The following is a 16,492-nucleotide window of genomic DNA, read 5'->3' as shown; positions in this document are numbered from 1 at the left end:
AACCCTGAAGGTCCAACATTAGCTTTCAACATTTGGCTTTCATTTACTCCGCAGAGAAATGATTGCCACAGATTTCCTGTAAATCTTTATCTGCTAAATTGTTAGCTTTGTATTCATAAATAACATAATTTGATTCAGTGTTAAGATAAAGCTGTTTACTTAAGCAGCTTTAATTTGCACTGTCAGACAGCTAATACAGCCACACATCTGTCATTAGTGACTGATTAGAAAAAAATCAAATTCTTTCATTGTTTGGTTAGTTTTTTTTCCCTCCTGATGTATGCAGAATTAGATAAGATAATTAATAATGACAGTCATGGGCTTGAGCTTCATTTCAGCATCGGGAGGAGGGGTTGGGTGGGGTAACACCCTATACATTTTTGAGCTGCAGGCACATTTTCCTGAGTCCTGGGGAAAAATATTCTTGACTTTTTGTTTTTATTTGTTTTTATTATACCTACTGAGTTAACACACATATAGGCATAAATTTGCTCTGCTCTGCCTTTTTGTGTTTTGTCTGATGCTCACTCCCCCAGATGTGACAGTCAGCATGTAATGACTGAACCCATCTGACAAGCTGGTTTGCAAACAGCAACAATTCTAAACTTATGGAAAAATGTCTGAATACCTGACTTTCGACCCTTTTTTCCGTGTGCCTCCTCCCTGATTATCAGCTGCCAACACCAGATGAAATGCTGCAGCTGCTGACTAAGATCACAAAACTCCCTCTGTGTGTGTCACAGTTGTTTACCACAAAAGATTGGTTATGTGAGCTCATCATTTATGTTTTGTGAGTAAAAAGACCCTTCCTTTTCTTCACAGTTGATTCATAAATCTTGTCTTTTATGCACACCCCCAACCCCCACAGAAATGTTAAATCTACACCTATGATGTGAGTTGTGGATGCTTTACATTTGAGCTTTTGGGATTATGTACGATTTAGCCTATAGAGGTTACACTTTCTTTCTGTTCACATTTAAATGCAATGGGGCGATAATAACAGAAGCTATGTCAAAAACTGTGGGGATTAAAATAGGGATGGAGGATCATTAAATTACATGTAGCTAACATACAAATATAAATACTTAGCATGTTTGTTTTATATTGCTCTTTTGGCTCCTCATCTACCTTTTTTATTACCCCCCATCCTATTCTTTCTCTTCCTGAGTCACCCCGGGGCAGTATTTCACATTACTATGTACATCAGACACAGGAGCTCTGGATGAATACACCTCATTCCTCTTTGCAAACACACACACATATATTTATTATTACACACATGCACAAAGGGCATGCAGTGATCAGTCATGCCTGAAAACAGATCCTTTTTCTCATCGGAACACATGCAGAAAACACAGAATGATACAGTGCAGGAATAAACATGCATTAGCGCACACAAAGATCATTGTGGTATCTTGGAATACACACACAAACACGGACAAATGGACACAGAAACAAAGAGCTCATCCAGAGCCAAGTAATGTTGACAGCGACCCTGCTATTTTTAAAGGGCACACTTCACAAGATATCATCTCCTCATCATTTGTCCTCAGGGATCTTGTCTATTTACACAACACAAAGACACACAGACACACACACAAATGATGTTAGACGCATGTATAGTAACACAAAAGATTTTCACACGCATGCACACAGGAGGGGTTAATGTCCTAACATATATCTCTCTTGATTGGTGTGTCGTAACAATTCAAGCTGGTTAAAACTGAAATGACTTTTTTTTTAAACTGAGGTCATAGGAGAGGGAGGCCTTGTTTGCCCTGGTTTCATTTTCACAACATTTTCAGATTACAAAAGCTCTCTAGATTTTACTGTAAATTCAAAAATAACGTGAAAGATACAAATCAAGTCAGTCTCCAGGTTAAAGGCTGGACTTTTTTCTTTAAATTTTAAAGAAAATTCCTCTGTTTTTCCTGCAAAGTGGAACAAATATTATACTGCATCTTTTAACAGGAAACTAGATACTAGTACACTTTGCAGAACAGGCTGGTTTCAATCCTTGTTTTAACTGCTGTTCTTAAATTTTATAGGTTAATGTGATGAGAAATCAAGAACAGGTGTCAAGCTTTAGAGTCACAGCTGACTGACAGCATGAGGGAGAGTTAGATACCTCAGCTTTTCAGATACAGACACAAACACTAAATCATACATCTGCAACTCAGTCTGACCTGTTTTAAAACTGTCTGTGGTGATGAAGCAAGATGCCCACAGTCTGCCTGAAGCAGCCAAGCAGAAAAGGATAACTCGTCTGTTTGGCTCTAATTTGGGTTTTGATAGCTAGTAAATGATGTTATGGCCACAAATCTTTTTTTTTCACTTGTAGCATAACATATTTAAGATATATGGTGGATCGGCATACAAGAGCTTTTTTACTGGAAGCTCCATTATATCTTTGTTTTACAGACGATACACTTTATTTTGCATGTGTGTGGATTTTATATGTTCTCCCTGTGGATGGTTAGGTTTGTACTTCCTCTTACAGACAGGTAGAACAATATAGATGAGCTTTTTAATCTGCTTTCGAAAATTTATTTTTCTAGCAAAAATAATTGTTAAAAATGTTACCAGTTTTATGATATCACCGGGATCTGTGTTGTGGGCAGCAGTCTAAGTGGAGATGCACAGACCTTCTCCCCAGCCTCTGGTGAGACCAAGGTGCTCCCAAACCAGCCAAAAGATGTGATTTATCTGCAAAAAAAAAAGCAGAAATAAGCTCCTGAAACCATCTAACCCAATACTCTCCACCCATTGGCTGCTCCTAGAAATCCTGTTTATAATAATTATGTACAGAATTAGTGACAGAGTGCAGGTCTGGTAAGAGCTAAGATGGTTTGTGAAAAAAGTTGTCTTTAAATGTGGCTTAGAAGATTTTTTTATGTGCGTGTGTGTGTGTGTGTGTATGATCTATGTTGAGCGTTGTGTTCATAAATAGTTGGTTGAAAATAGACAAGGATCAAGATGGCTAAATGAAGCCAACACTGACTGTAAATGGGAAACAGCCGTTTACTTTGTAGTAGATGATCTAACTTTATATTACTGTAAATATGTGTGTGTGTGTGTGTGTGTGTGGGGGGGGGGTTTCCGCTGCATTAGTTACAGTTTCTATTATATAAAATATTTGGACCTAAGATTTGGGGGGAAAAGTAGAGATTTGAAAGAAACATCAGACATGGCATTTGATAATTCTGCCCAACTTGCTCTAGGAACGAGAGCCAAAATAAAACATTTAGTGGAAATCAGGGCTGATGTGCATAATTTGGGTGACTAGAAACATGGAGGCTATGAGTCTCTAATACAAGCTTGCCAGGACGAAGGGTCATCTAATCGCATCCCAGTATGTTTGACCTAAATGTACAACAGCTGCTAAGAATGATCTAAAAGTAAAGATATGCAGCTTTTTCACATGAAATGAATCTGATGCAACAACACACCGAGGAGGTCTGTACAACCATTAAACCATTTCCGTCACTATGCTGAAATTTACTGACAGCCATTTACATAATGCTTTTCTAACAGCCTTTTTGTGGTGGTTAGGCGATTAACAAATGTGTTGCAGCATGACTAATGAATCATGACTGAATTTACATGCTGAAATGTATTTAGTGATCAGCTTGTGCAGTAAGCATTGAAACATTGTTATTCGGCATGGTGTGAGGTGGGTGTATAGCACGGAGGATTTAACAGACTCTAGCATGTACAAAGTGTAATCTGCAACAAAATAAAGTAGTTGAAGGCTGATGATTTCAAGGTTAAACATTTCCAAATCAATTTATGCATTCGGTTCCTTAAAGTTACAAATCTAACCTTGGTGTCCTGACTTGAATAGAATTACTTTTATCTTTATTTTTTTCAGTAAGAAATCTTTTTCTAGCTTCATTTTGACTGGTGCAATGAAGATTTTTATTGTTCTTTTCAGAACTTGTTCCACTGAAAATATATTTTCAAAGTATTTGTTAGCAATATGGATGGGATTCAAATTATTTACTAAAGAGATAGGAAGGACTTCTCATCACTTAAGTAACTACTTCACAGTTCTTCAACTGTAGCTCCATGCTTTTGTCATCCTATGACATGCCTTTATACTCCACTTCACTTGTCAATATTCTGTATCTTCTTGGCAGGCTCTGTTCACAACCTGAAATCCTACATCTGATGATGCAAGTACTGGCCAAATGACAGCAAGAAAGACTCATTCCAGTCACAAGAGTTGTAATCATTCTCTTTATCAGATAAAAATGTGAAAATTTGATGAGGAAAGATAAGGAAACTGCAGTTTTCCCCAATGAATTCATCTTAAAATAAAACATTATGTAAAAAATACATTTTAACAGTAACTGCAAAGCGTAAAGGTGTATATCATATTTTGAAGTAGAGTAAAACTTTGGCTAGAGGCATAATAAAAATTCACTCTACCTGCCTTATTCTCTTGAAACCAATATCTGTTGAACACCTTGAAGGGATTTCTTCAAGTTTGATGGAAATTTACACTTTCATTCAATGATGAAGTGATTAGACGGTAATAGGTCAACAATCAAGGTCATCCTGTTCTTGCAAATGAGGTATCTCTGGGGTAGGGAATCTCAGTAATGCATCAAGAGAAGATTTTTTTTTTAAAATTGAAGTCGGTTGGGGTTTCTCATGTGGTGTCAGAGATTGGTTCCCAACGATATCGGACATACTTACAACCAGTAAGGAAACGTCTATCGCCCAACTACTTAGCAGTGGTTCCTGGAGCTTGCTGGCTGTCACTGGGTGAAACTGGTTGCAATGAAGGTGCTACAATGAAAACCTCGTATTGATCGCTTGGTTGCTAGCATGGTGGCCTATGTTTGTTTGTTTTTTCACGTTTGTCTGCAAATACTTCTAACTACTTCCTGGGCAGTATAGTAAAACTAGGACAAATTTCAACTCAAAGCAGAAATAGAGGTTAGCCTTTAAAGTAAGAGTTTTGCCTCAGCCCACATGTTTCACAAGCATATTTAATTGAAAGTCAAATGCTCACCATTATGGTCCAGTTTGTGTATTATTTTTCTCATATTTCACACTTGTCTATAAACAGTTTCACTGGTGTTTATAGACAAGCCAGTTGGTTCCACTTAAAATTTGTATGCAACAATTTGCTTGTGACCAAAGCAGAAAAAGGACGTTTTTGCAGACTAGTTACAGAATACACATTTTTCCCTAGCGACAGATGGTTGCCAAGGGGTCACCGACTGGTCTCTAGGTTTCTGTGACTGGTGCTTTATTCACTTGATCTTATATTCTCACCATGATTAAATGTTGACTTCATGTGGTAAGTGGTCATATATATGGAAAACCTCAATAGACATTAGTAATCAAATGTCAAGTGACCTCACAAACACGTTTTTCCTTCCTCAAGAAATTTCATGCAAATGTCTAATGATAATGATGTGATGATAGTTTATGTCCATATGATAAAAGGTCCACTTCTCTGGAAAAAATCGAATTCAATGCCGTTACTGTTCTCACACTATACTTAAATTTGATTTTATACTGATTTGATGTTAAACTCTTCTAGACAGTCTTCCAGACTGACATGAAGTTAAACTGACTGTTGGAGGCATAAATGCGTAAGGTGATCATTTTAGTTTTATGTGATAATTAGGTAATATTCTGATATACTGGATGGGCAGATGGGCAGATTACAATGCTCTAGTCTGTTGCTTTTCTAACTATGTGCTGCCTGGTGCTTATAGATAACAATGCAGGGAATGGAATTTGTTGTGATTCATTGTAGTATGGTTTTTTCGTATAATGAAGGGTTGAGGAGGATAAAATATGATGCTTGTTTCAAGAGTAGATGAAAACTGTCCAAAACAACAACAAAGAAAATATAAATGGGAACTATAATTTAAAAGAAGATGCACTCTTTTAGAGAATGAGCCAAAGATTTGAGGCACAGAAAGCTTAACAAATACAGACATTTATCTTCTAAACTGCTCATTAACAAAATGACTTAATTTTTATGTCTCTTTTCAGTGTTTAAATAGATTTCATCATTCTTGCCCGCTCGACATAGCTTGTCATGACAATAGATTTCTATGTCGAGTGTAGTTTTTTTTTTTTTGAGTACCCAAGAGCAGGGCGCAGGAGGAAGATGTACAAAAATAAACATTTATTGCTAATAAGTCAAAGAAATGCATAGTCCAAAATCTTCTAATCCAAGAAAACAGAAAAGGCAAAGTCCAGGGAATTAAGAAATCCAAAAATCACTAGGATCACAAGCTCAGGAACAAACTGCTGCAGATACCCAGCTAAATGGATGATGCAATACTGAACAACTGAACAAAGGAATTATAGAAGTATTTATAGACACACACTAATGGGGGGGGGTTTAACATAGGAGTGTAAATTAAATGCAAATGAAACTAATAAAGAGCTGCTGAAAGCAATAAAGGGAAGACAGTCAGCAAGTAAAACTAAAACAGGATGCTACAGAAAACCCACCACAATCTCAACGAAAACACAAAGAACTAACAGAGACACACTAACTAGACTCCAAAAGTATTAATAATAAAGCTAGAAATTAATCAAGATTAAGATCAAACAGAACAACCAACAGAGACCCAAACTCAAGGCTTCTGTATGTTGAGGTTGGACCAAACCAAGCAGAACCAAACCAACAAACCAGCAGATAAGAACTAATGCTGGATTTGCAGTAGTATTGATGGAAATATCTGTTTTCTTAAAGTGCTAAATGTAGTGCTATTCCTGACTGACTCCTTCACTATAATAATGACAGCAGAGTTGCATGCTTTGCTTACAATAAAAAACGAGTGAGACAGCAGAGTATTTAAGGAGAGGTGTGACCGCTGATACTGGCAAAATGCTAAATACCAAATGCTAGTGTAGGTAAAAGATAAAAATAAAATCAAGAGACTGGTTTATCTGAGCAGATCTTAGCAGTGCATATGTCGGCGTAACCACTTTCACTTATTGTGGTAGTAACATAATGATGTAGCATGTGTCTCATAAATGGTCTGCATATGTTACATGGTTGGTGTAGCCGCAGAGTCATGAAGCAGCAGAATTCCTTGTGCCAAAATTACACGGATGTAAATCAAGCCCAGTTGTGAGCAGTTTTTCTCCTAAAGAAAAATAAGTCTTCTGCTTATAAATTAACAAACATGTCAAAATTTCCAAGTCCCTGTTGGCAGTTTTGAAAAACAAAAATTATTTAAAGGGAAAAAACATATGGTTCCTTACAGTACGAGCGTGGCTTTCAAACTTTTAATTTATTATTGAAAACTAAGTCAAAATAAATCTGGTGGATCTTCATTTAAAATAAATGCCTTGTTGAAGCCTGTGGGAGTCAGCTGGACAAACTAAAAAGCCAATAATTTACTCTGAAATTATAACAACTTACTTTTACTTTTAAAAGCTGAATTTGCTTAAAGGTCAGCTGCAACTGAACCCCTAAAAGAATGATATTTGTGAACCTAATAGGGGACGTGTTTCTTTTTCACAAACGTTGTTGCTTTTAATCGTTATGAGCAGTGGGAACATACTGGAACAGATAAGTAGGAAAAGTCCTGTGTCGTGTGAACCCACCTTTGAGGTAGTGTTTTCAACAGGGATCTATATTTATAGGAAAAACATTATATGTGTTAATGATGAAAGTGGACCCTCTAGGCACATAGACACTATTTAAAAGACATCTGTCATGTTAGACATATTCCTCTCTTGCTCATCCTTCTCTTTCTTCCCTCTCAGTGCTCCTTGATGTTCAGCCCCCAATGGTCTTCTTCCAGTCAAACCACTAGTGGGGGAATATTGCCCGTTTCCTTACATGTCATGAGTGGAACGAGGATGCAATTTTTAGTGCCAAAGTGTTATTTAGGAAAGTAGGCCAAGAGCATGAGGATTTTTGAAAAGACAGAATGACAGAGATACACTGAGGGGTAGAGGGAAAGAGATGTGTAAACAAGAGAGTTTCCATCATATTTGTGACATTTTGTTTGTTTGTTCTTGAGACAACCATCAGTCTTGTACATGTCGCCTTGTTTACTGAAAGAAAACAGACAGCCAACATGAGGAAAAAATCTTCCTCTTATTTCTGCGCTTGTTGCCTTTATTCACATACATCACTGCCTCTGCTCTGTAAAACTGAGCCCAATTAATGGGTGATTTAAAGAGTGTCTTTTTAGATTTAACAGTGGTTATGATGTGAGCATGCAAATGTCATTAAATGTTGCACACAATGTAAAGGATGCAATCTTAATTTTCATTAAATCTAACGATGGACTAACAAATAAAAAACGACACATTTTCAAACACCATCGTTCAAGCTTTCTTTGTTCCCCCTGATGTGCAGCTGCCATTCAAGTCACTAGTTTCTTATTTCTTATCTGTTTAAAATGACAGTCTTTCTATCTCTCTCTCTCCCACACACACACACACACACACACCTACACACACACACACGCACACGCACAGTCATTTTCCGACAGAGAAGGAGTGAAGCGGGTGAAAGATTTTCCCTGAAGGTAGATGTTACTTGGTCAGAAACAAGAAAACACTTAGGAAGGGTGGTTCACCAGGGTGGAACAAGAATACTGAACAGAGCAGACAAGACTCTCGAATGCAAAGGCAGCATGACGTTTTTATAATAGTGCAAGACCCCTTCATCCTCCATTTCGATAATGGAGTGGAAAAAACTGCAGACACAAGGTATTCACACTGCAAATTAAATGGCCAGAAATTTGTGCTTCTATTATTTTGATTGGTCAGATTTTAGCCATCTCACACCTCTGCACTTCTTTTCTCCTCGAGCTTTTTGCACTGTTGCTGTGCTTCATGCAGGGCTGAAGTCAGTTTTAGCAATACAGAGAAACTAGCAGATTTTTCATTGTGTTTGCATAGTGAAAAAAACTTAAATTAGGACTGTGGGTGGGGCTGCTTTGTGAGGTGCGGCCTCATACATGACATTTGTCTGTTTTATAAAGTCTGTAATCCTCTTGTATAGAACATACACAGCACAGGCTTCACAGAAAATCCTTCATTAATTAAAGAAGTTCCTGATTAGAAGGAGCTTGCATTGTTTTTGTGAAGGCCGTCTGTTTCTTATTTGAAAAGCAATGACAAACAGTCCTTTTGTCTTAAAGTTTGGACTGTGTCTAGAGAGAAAAAAATAACAGTATTGCCCTCACTAATCAGATCAGAGAACTGAGAGCAAGAGAGAGACTGTACATACACAAGTACTACATAAAGTAGATTTAAAGTAAATGTTGATGTATGATGTCTGGAAAAGCTGCTCCCAGATGAAATGACAATATTTTATGTAGAACTGAGCTGAAACTGCAAAATAAAATATAAAAGAAACAAGAGACAGAGCAAACGGGGAGAATGAGAAAAAGATGACAGAGAGAGGGAGGGAGGGAGGGAGGGTGAGATGGGAGTGAAAAAGAAAGGCTGGACTGCTATTGCCACAGGAGAGGTTTCAATTTAAAAACACACAGCCGGCTTTCCTGTCCAATTCGCCAAATTACTGATGAACAACTCACCCCCGAAGAGACGGGGGGAGTAAGATAAGGAGTGTGTGAGCGTGCGTGCATGTGGCAAGGCGTCCCTCTCATCTCATTTTCCAGCTTAGACGACATCTCTCTGTCAGATACACTCACACACACATACACACACACACAAAGTCAGCCCTCTGAAATATTTACTAGCCTCATGTGGGGAAATCTCTAAGGATTATCCCCAATAACCTGTTTAACTTAATCCTTATCTCACACACATGAATAATAAATCTCTCCCCCACTCCCCGTCGCTCTCCCGCTCTCTGAGAAGGACCGAGAAGTAACGCCTCTCTCACCTTACTCTCCATCAGCCTCCCTCCCTTCTCCTATCTCACACACTCACTCCATCTGCTTCATGAACATGAGCCGGCTGCTTTCTCTGCCTCTCCTAGTGTTTTTGAGCTGTTTTGACATATGCACTCCCTCTCTGCTTCTCTTGCTCTCTCCCTTTTTTTTCTGTCTTTTCACCAATCCACCAATACCTCCCCATATCTCCATCTCTTTCTGTTTTCCCCTCCAGGACAGGAAAAGGAGCAGTAGCTGGGAGCACCAGCGGACAACACTGACCAGAATAACAGGAAGAGGAAGTGGGCAGTGACCTGTGTGAGAGAGGACTGCGGTCAGACAGCTGTGGTTCACCATTTTTGGGTCTTGGATGAGAAAACCACATCAGAGGGGAGAGAGGAAAAGAGAACAAGAGAGACTCGAAACCTGTTGGATTCACACCTGCGGAAAAACCTCGACAACCTGAGAAGAGAAAGAGGGTGACAAAGACATTTTGGGGTAAAAACTCCACTGTTGGAGTAGCTGGAGCTTTTACTTTTTTGATAAAAATCTTACTAACTAAGAAACAATAATACCCACTTGAGTAAAAACTGATAATTATCTGATGAGTGGGTTTTTTTTATATTTGATTCTCAGTTTTTCTTTGGAAATCAATCTCTGGGATACAACTTAAGAGGCATCAACCCATTTTTCATCATCACAGACTTTCTTATCTCTCTGGCAGTCCAGGAAGGGATTTGTACAGAAGCCTAGTAAAAATCTAACAAAGAGAGAAATCCCTGCTTGTACACCTGCTGCTCTCATTCTACATCAGGGGGAAAAAAAGGAGTACGAGAGAGGAAAAGAAGTAGTCGTATCAGTAGGTGGTTTTTGCCTCTGTTGAGCTCATGACCACCCACCAACCACTGATTTCTACCTGCGAAATTAATAAAGCATAACTCAAGTCTGAGCAAGTGAACACGTTGAAGGATTTGGGCTTCATTTTATACCTCGACAAAGATCTGAACAGCAGTTCTGCCTGGCTTCGACTTCAGTTTGACTGGTAAGTTCTCTTTTTATGTCTTGGAAAGAAAAATACTGTGCATGTGTGTTATATACGTGTGTGTCTGTACCTGAATAATGAGAATGTGAGTTGGTGAAGAGTGTGCGCTTTCATGTTCAGCAAATGGAAAGTGTGAAGCAGTTCTTTCTGATTGAAAAGCAGTGCACTGCAGCGTACCCAGAAAAATGTAGCCCAGATCCCTTTAAAACGCTACAGGCTACTTTCCCATTCACTCCAGGGTGAAATGCTCATGAATACTTGTAAAACTGCCTCCAAGAAGGTACAGAAATAACTGAAAATGATGGTTATAACCCCTTTTAAGGACATGCTGTCAGCCCCCGTCACTGTTCACATATGCTGTGCCAATGATCTCGGACAGCTCTGTGTAGATTTGAATGCTGTAATTGAGTGCTGTTCTCCCCCCCAGAGGCTGGACTGTCATTCCTGGAGACAAGAGGTTATAACCATTAAAACAATACAGGATGATCCGGAGACACAGCAGGAAAAATTTAGAACCAATCTCAGTTCACCGGGTGGTCTTCAGTTATTCAATTTTGAGGAGTTAAACAATGAAAAAAAAACTTAACTGTCAAGCTGATGTCAAGTTCATTTGCGATTAAATATTGATGAAACAAAGTATGACGCACATCTAATATTAAAAAGTAGCGTAGCTCTTGTCAGTTGAGTGGTGTCAATTTGTGAGCCGAAGACTTCCTTGTGTTATAGTGAGTTTAGGCTCCCTCTTATCAACCTTTCAAGCCAAACTGTGCATGAAAGGATAGAGAAAATAACACCTTACAGTAAAATTTTAATTTCTATTAGGTTATTCAGAGTGTGCTGTAGTTGCCTGTGGCTATCACTACACAGACAAAGTGTTTCTGTGTACCTGCATATATGCCCTGTATATATGGGAACAGTTGTTTTGTAGTACTCTGGATCTATGGCTCAAAGTGATAGAAGTGATTTGATTTGTTTGCTACATTGAAAGCCGTTGATGCAACTAAACCCAGTGGTCTAATTCCTGGAGAGAGAAATCCTTTGGGTGCCATCTGGGAGACTTCACCCTCCCACACACACACACACACAAACACACAAGATTCATGATTAGAGCCGTTCATTCATTCAGATATGTCAGTGTGGTTGACAAGCTGTCCAGCTGTGGCGATGTTAGCTCAGCTGAAGTTACTGATTACTACTGAAAGACCCAGTTAAGGTTTTACTTAAAGGGACTGACCTGTATTCTTTGTTTTACACAGTATACCTTATTCCATTGTGTATCTCTATCTCCACAATGTCATTTGTTACTTCAGATTTTTTTAAAATGTTTTTGTTTCTTTTTTTCTTGAGAAACTGATTAATAGGAAAATGCCATCAATAAAATTAAGAATAAAAGTGAGGAATAATCCAACTGGTCTCCAGCTCCCACACTACTATGCCCACTGTGGGGAATTAAAAGCTTTCCAGTGCAGCAAACTGATCTGATCTGGCAAATCAGCATTCATGTATTTATTGTTTTTACATTCAGTCAGCACCACTTAGAGTTATGGAGTATTTACTGGAGATGAAGCTCAATTTTTGAGAAATAATTAGATTATAAATATTGCTCATAGTATTTTTGGTCATTTAAATTATGTTTAATATGAAAGGAAACTCATAAGTCCAGTATTTAGACTCATTTATTTTGTTTATCTGCTATGTAGTGCTGTAGTTGCAAAATTTGCCTTCAGCAGAGGGGCTGACAGCTGAGTCCAAACCAATGAGGATAAGACTTGAGGCTTTAAATTACTTTCAAATGACTGTTTGTTATCACCATCGCTTATAAGCTGGCCAACATCAGTCATAACCAATTCACTGTATGGAAATGGGATTTGTCTGATGTGACCCAGTGACTGTGTCAGCGAGGACGCTGTGTGTGTGTGTGTGTGTGTGTGTGTGTGTGTGTGTGTGTGTGTGTGTGTGTGTGTGTGTGTGTGTGTGTGTGAATGACTCCTGGTGTGACTTTCTGGCAGACAGATTGTTAGAAGCTGCTCTGTGATTAAACCTGTTTTAATCTCTACAACACACACTACACTATTCAATAGGCGAAGATCACAGATCTGAGACTGTGAAATCACTCTGCATTCCTAGTGCCCACAAATAAACAACCTCCTGATTTTAAGGTGACAAAAACGGCTAAAAAAGCTAAATAGTGCCAAACACTGATATTTGTGTAACACAACCTAAAGACTGATGGTGATGTGTTCATTAAAAAGAAACTAGTGTCCGTTTGCATGTATAATTTGTACAAAATATGATTAAAATATCCAAACTTGGGGAAGACAGAACAGGTAAAGACATGAATTTAAATGTGATCAATAATAGCAGTAAAGTGAGATAGAATTCATTAAAATGGTTCCAGCTCTGGTTTGCTTTTCGCCAGCTCTTAGCTATGAGAATTTGTTCAAAAGAATCAACAACTTGGTCGTGATCTGGAGTCCAAGCAAATCTCATACTAAACCTGCTTCATTTTACGACAACCTCCATGTTAAATAAACCAGCTGATAACTTTAATAGATTATCATGTAAATGCCACTTACATGACCCCGCTTTTGCACACAAACATTTAGTTTTATTTTAATTAAAGGTACAGATGATGATTATCCACAGCAAAGATATGATGTCTATGTGGTGATTTGTTGTTGAGATCTTTTGCTTCAACACAAGCATTGGACAGATGTTACTGAATATTGATTTTATATGCTCAAGTTATGCATATTGAAATCATAAATTAGTTACAATTTCATCTATAGACATATTATTATTATATTATGGCAAAAATAATCTGAAAGGAATCATCATCATCAAGGATCTTACTTTGTCAATTTAATACTGGAGGAACAGATGCCACTTCTCAAGACCAGACTGGTTTTAACAACTAAAAAAAGTGATGTGATTTTAGAGCGTTGGAACTAGTTAAACTTGAATGGACACTTTTTATTTTACTCATTTTAAATGTTTTAGTTATTTAGTTATGAGTTATTAGGTTAAGATTTGTCTTCAGATTTCCTGCCCATTAGAGGTGGTGTTTTGAGTCGCGGAGACATCCTATCACTGTGGCACCTTTAATTAAAACTTTTGGTTTAGGATAAGTCAAAAACAAAGATAGGAAAAAGTAGAAGTAAACTTGGTCAGTGTAATTAACTTCTTGCAAATCCAAATCTGCCTGAATTTCTTTGTGAGAAAAAGTCATTGACTCAAATCCACCAAGTGTCAAGATATGCTGAATGACAGACTGAAGGAAAGACAGATATCTTGTCCCACCATAGTGAGAAAGGATTAAATCAAATTATATTTCCATCTTCAAAAACACAGACGCGACAACAGGACTTCAACGTGAACTTCAAATACCCTTCAGCGACCGCTAGGATTATGAAGTCTTGTTGACTCGCTTCTGTGCTTTAGCCTTTGGTAGACTGAAGAACTAGGTCAGACCTGTCTGCCAGTCACAAAACATCCCGGAGAATGACAACTGTATCTCTGAGTCTGTCTGTTTCTGCTCCTGTGTCACACTCACACACACTCACTTGCCTGCGGACAATGTACAGATGTAATTACAGATATTCCTGAATGTTATTTATTCTTCATAGCTCCGAAAGATGCCTTTGATAAATGATGCCATAAATAACTTTGTATAATCCTCAAGTGAGATTTGTGTGCCTGACACTTGCAGTTTACAAAGTGATTATTATATAAGCTTATATATATACTGTCATGTATTTAAAAAAACAAACAAACATACACTTAAACTGAAAACTCCTGTAACTTTTCATACATCAATCTGCATATCTGTTTTTACATTTTTAATTCAAAGAATTAAAAAAAACTTGAGTTAAACTATAAAAAAGGGGTGAACTTGGGTAAACTGGGTGCACTGGTGTGTTTATTTATCCGGGTTCTTATAAGGTGCTAGATCTGCTTTTAAGGTGAGACAGAGAGAGTATGGGGGTGGAGAAAAGGAAAGGGGGAGAAAAAAGGTGAGAAAAGGAAAAGGGAGAAGGAATGATAGACGGGGACAGAAATAGACTGTATGAAAACAACATGCATCTTTCACCTTGAGAGATACAACAAGCCACAAGTGGAGACTTTTAAGAGGAAAAATGTATTGAAAGCACTGTCAGAGAAAAGAAAAGAAAGAAGACGTGGAGGGAAGAGAGACAGCGAGGTGTCAACGGGCAGAAAGAGGAAACTAAAAAAGGAATGAAACAAAATACAAAATGTTAGTCAAACACAGTGAGACACTGAGTCTGAAACTGAGACAAATGTACAGTCAGCAGCAGGAATGAATCCCAGGAAGGGTGTGTCCACTTACTAATGATGACCCCACATTAGTAGACCCGACAGCATTTCCCAGAAGGCATTGTGTTTACACTTCCTGTTTGCTGATAAAGAGGAGGAATTGCTGTTTCAAAAAAAAAGCCCCTTTGGGGAAAACGCCCCCAACAGATTTTTTTTCTCTGTCAGAAATAACTGTGAATGTACGTGTGACATTTCTGTGTAAAAGTTAGTTGTGATGGTGAGATATTTGACTTTTATCTTTCTTTTTTCAGTATGCAATCACAGCTAAAGTTCAGCTTTGTCAAACAATTATTGTTATTCATCTGAAGCTACTTTTAGTTGCCACAGTGTGAAGCTCCACATATTTGATCTGGGAGATTTTTATACCGAATGCCTTTCCTGACACAATCCAGGGGACTTGTGTTTCCTTCCATGACTGAATTGGGGATCATTCGGTTGTTAGGCAAATGTGTAAATTATTACACTGTGGAGACACTTAAATAAATAGATAGATAGATAAATAAATAAATAAATAAATAAATAAATAAATAAATAAATAAATAAATAAATAAATAAATAAAATAAAGGGCAACATTCTAACTGCTGGTCAACATTCTAAGGTGGAAATGTTATAAAGGTAATAATGATTAATGGTTATTAGTAATTAATTATTAAACTCCTTTATATTTGTGGTATATTAGTTTATATTGGCTAAACATACAACTCACAAAATGAACAAATAGGTGTGAATCACAGGAATCAAAATAACGCAAATCTCTGATTCGGTCTTTTACTTTTAAGTACTCACTAAATTATGAACTAAGGTGGGGATTTACCCTTCACAATTCCATTATTTGAGTTGTCAGTTTAAAAAGTCCCCTGCTGCTGCTGAGACTAAGGTGAAGCAATTCTTTAATTTTTTTTTTTGTGCTTATTTCAACTCTATTGCTTAGGAATAACATAAATGAAGTCAACAATTGTTTAAGTAAATATTCTAATAGTTAAGTAGCTCATTTTGTCTTTCAAAATACACTGAATGAGTCGCAGTCCTCTTAAGCAGTTATCGGACAAATCACAGGTTTGGTCACCTAAGAGGTTTTCCTGCATATGTTTTATATGTTAAATTGCTTCATTTATGGTGTTTGTGAAATTTAGGGAGGTTTAATGAGTTTGATTAATTCTCAAATAATTTTGTTTTGAGTTATTTTATTTTGTTTTAATGTAATTGTATTTATTTTAGTTTTGGCTAACATTCTTCTTCAAATTGTAGGTAAGGCAAGTTTTGTGAGTACAG

General features: G+C 37.5%; 1 protein-coding gene across 3 annotated transcripts in view; it reads left to right on the top strand.

Moving 5' to 3' along the window:
* cdh5 (cadherin 5) overlaps positions 1-16,492 on the top strand; it is a 68,320-nt gene that overhangs the window by 22,273 nt on the left and 29,555 nt on the right. For 2 of the 3 annotated variants that reach the window (XM_042220915.1, XM_042220914.1), the window contains exon 2: positions 10,078-10,884. The gene's annotated coding sequence lies outside the window, so the exon portion shown is untranslated. Of the gene's footprint in view, positions 1-9,891; positions 10,885-16,492 lie in introns of those variants that run through there. The other variant, XM_005922460.3, reaches the window with a different exon arrangement.

The sequence above is a fragment of the Haplochromis burtoni genome, unplaced genomic scaffold (assembly GCF_018398535.1).
Source record: "Haplochromis burtoni strain Fernald_Lab_line unplaced genomic scaffold, NCSU_Asbu1 Contig_57, whole genome shotgun sequence".
NCBI lineage: Eukaryota > Metazoa > Chordata > Actinopteri > Cichliformes > Cichlidae > Haplochromis > Haplochromis burtoni.
The sequence above is the reverse complement of the archived record's forward strand: the minus strand, read 5'-3'. Positions and strand labels throughout refer to the sequence as shown.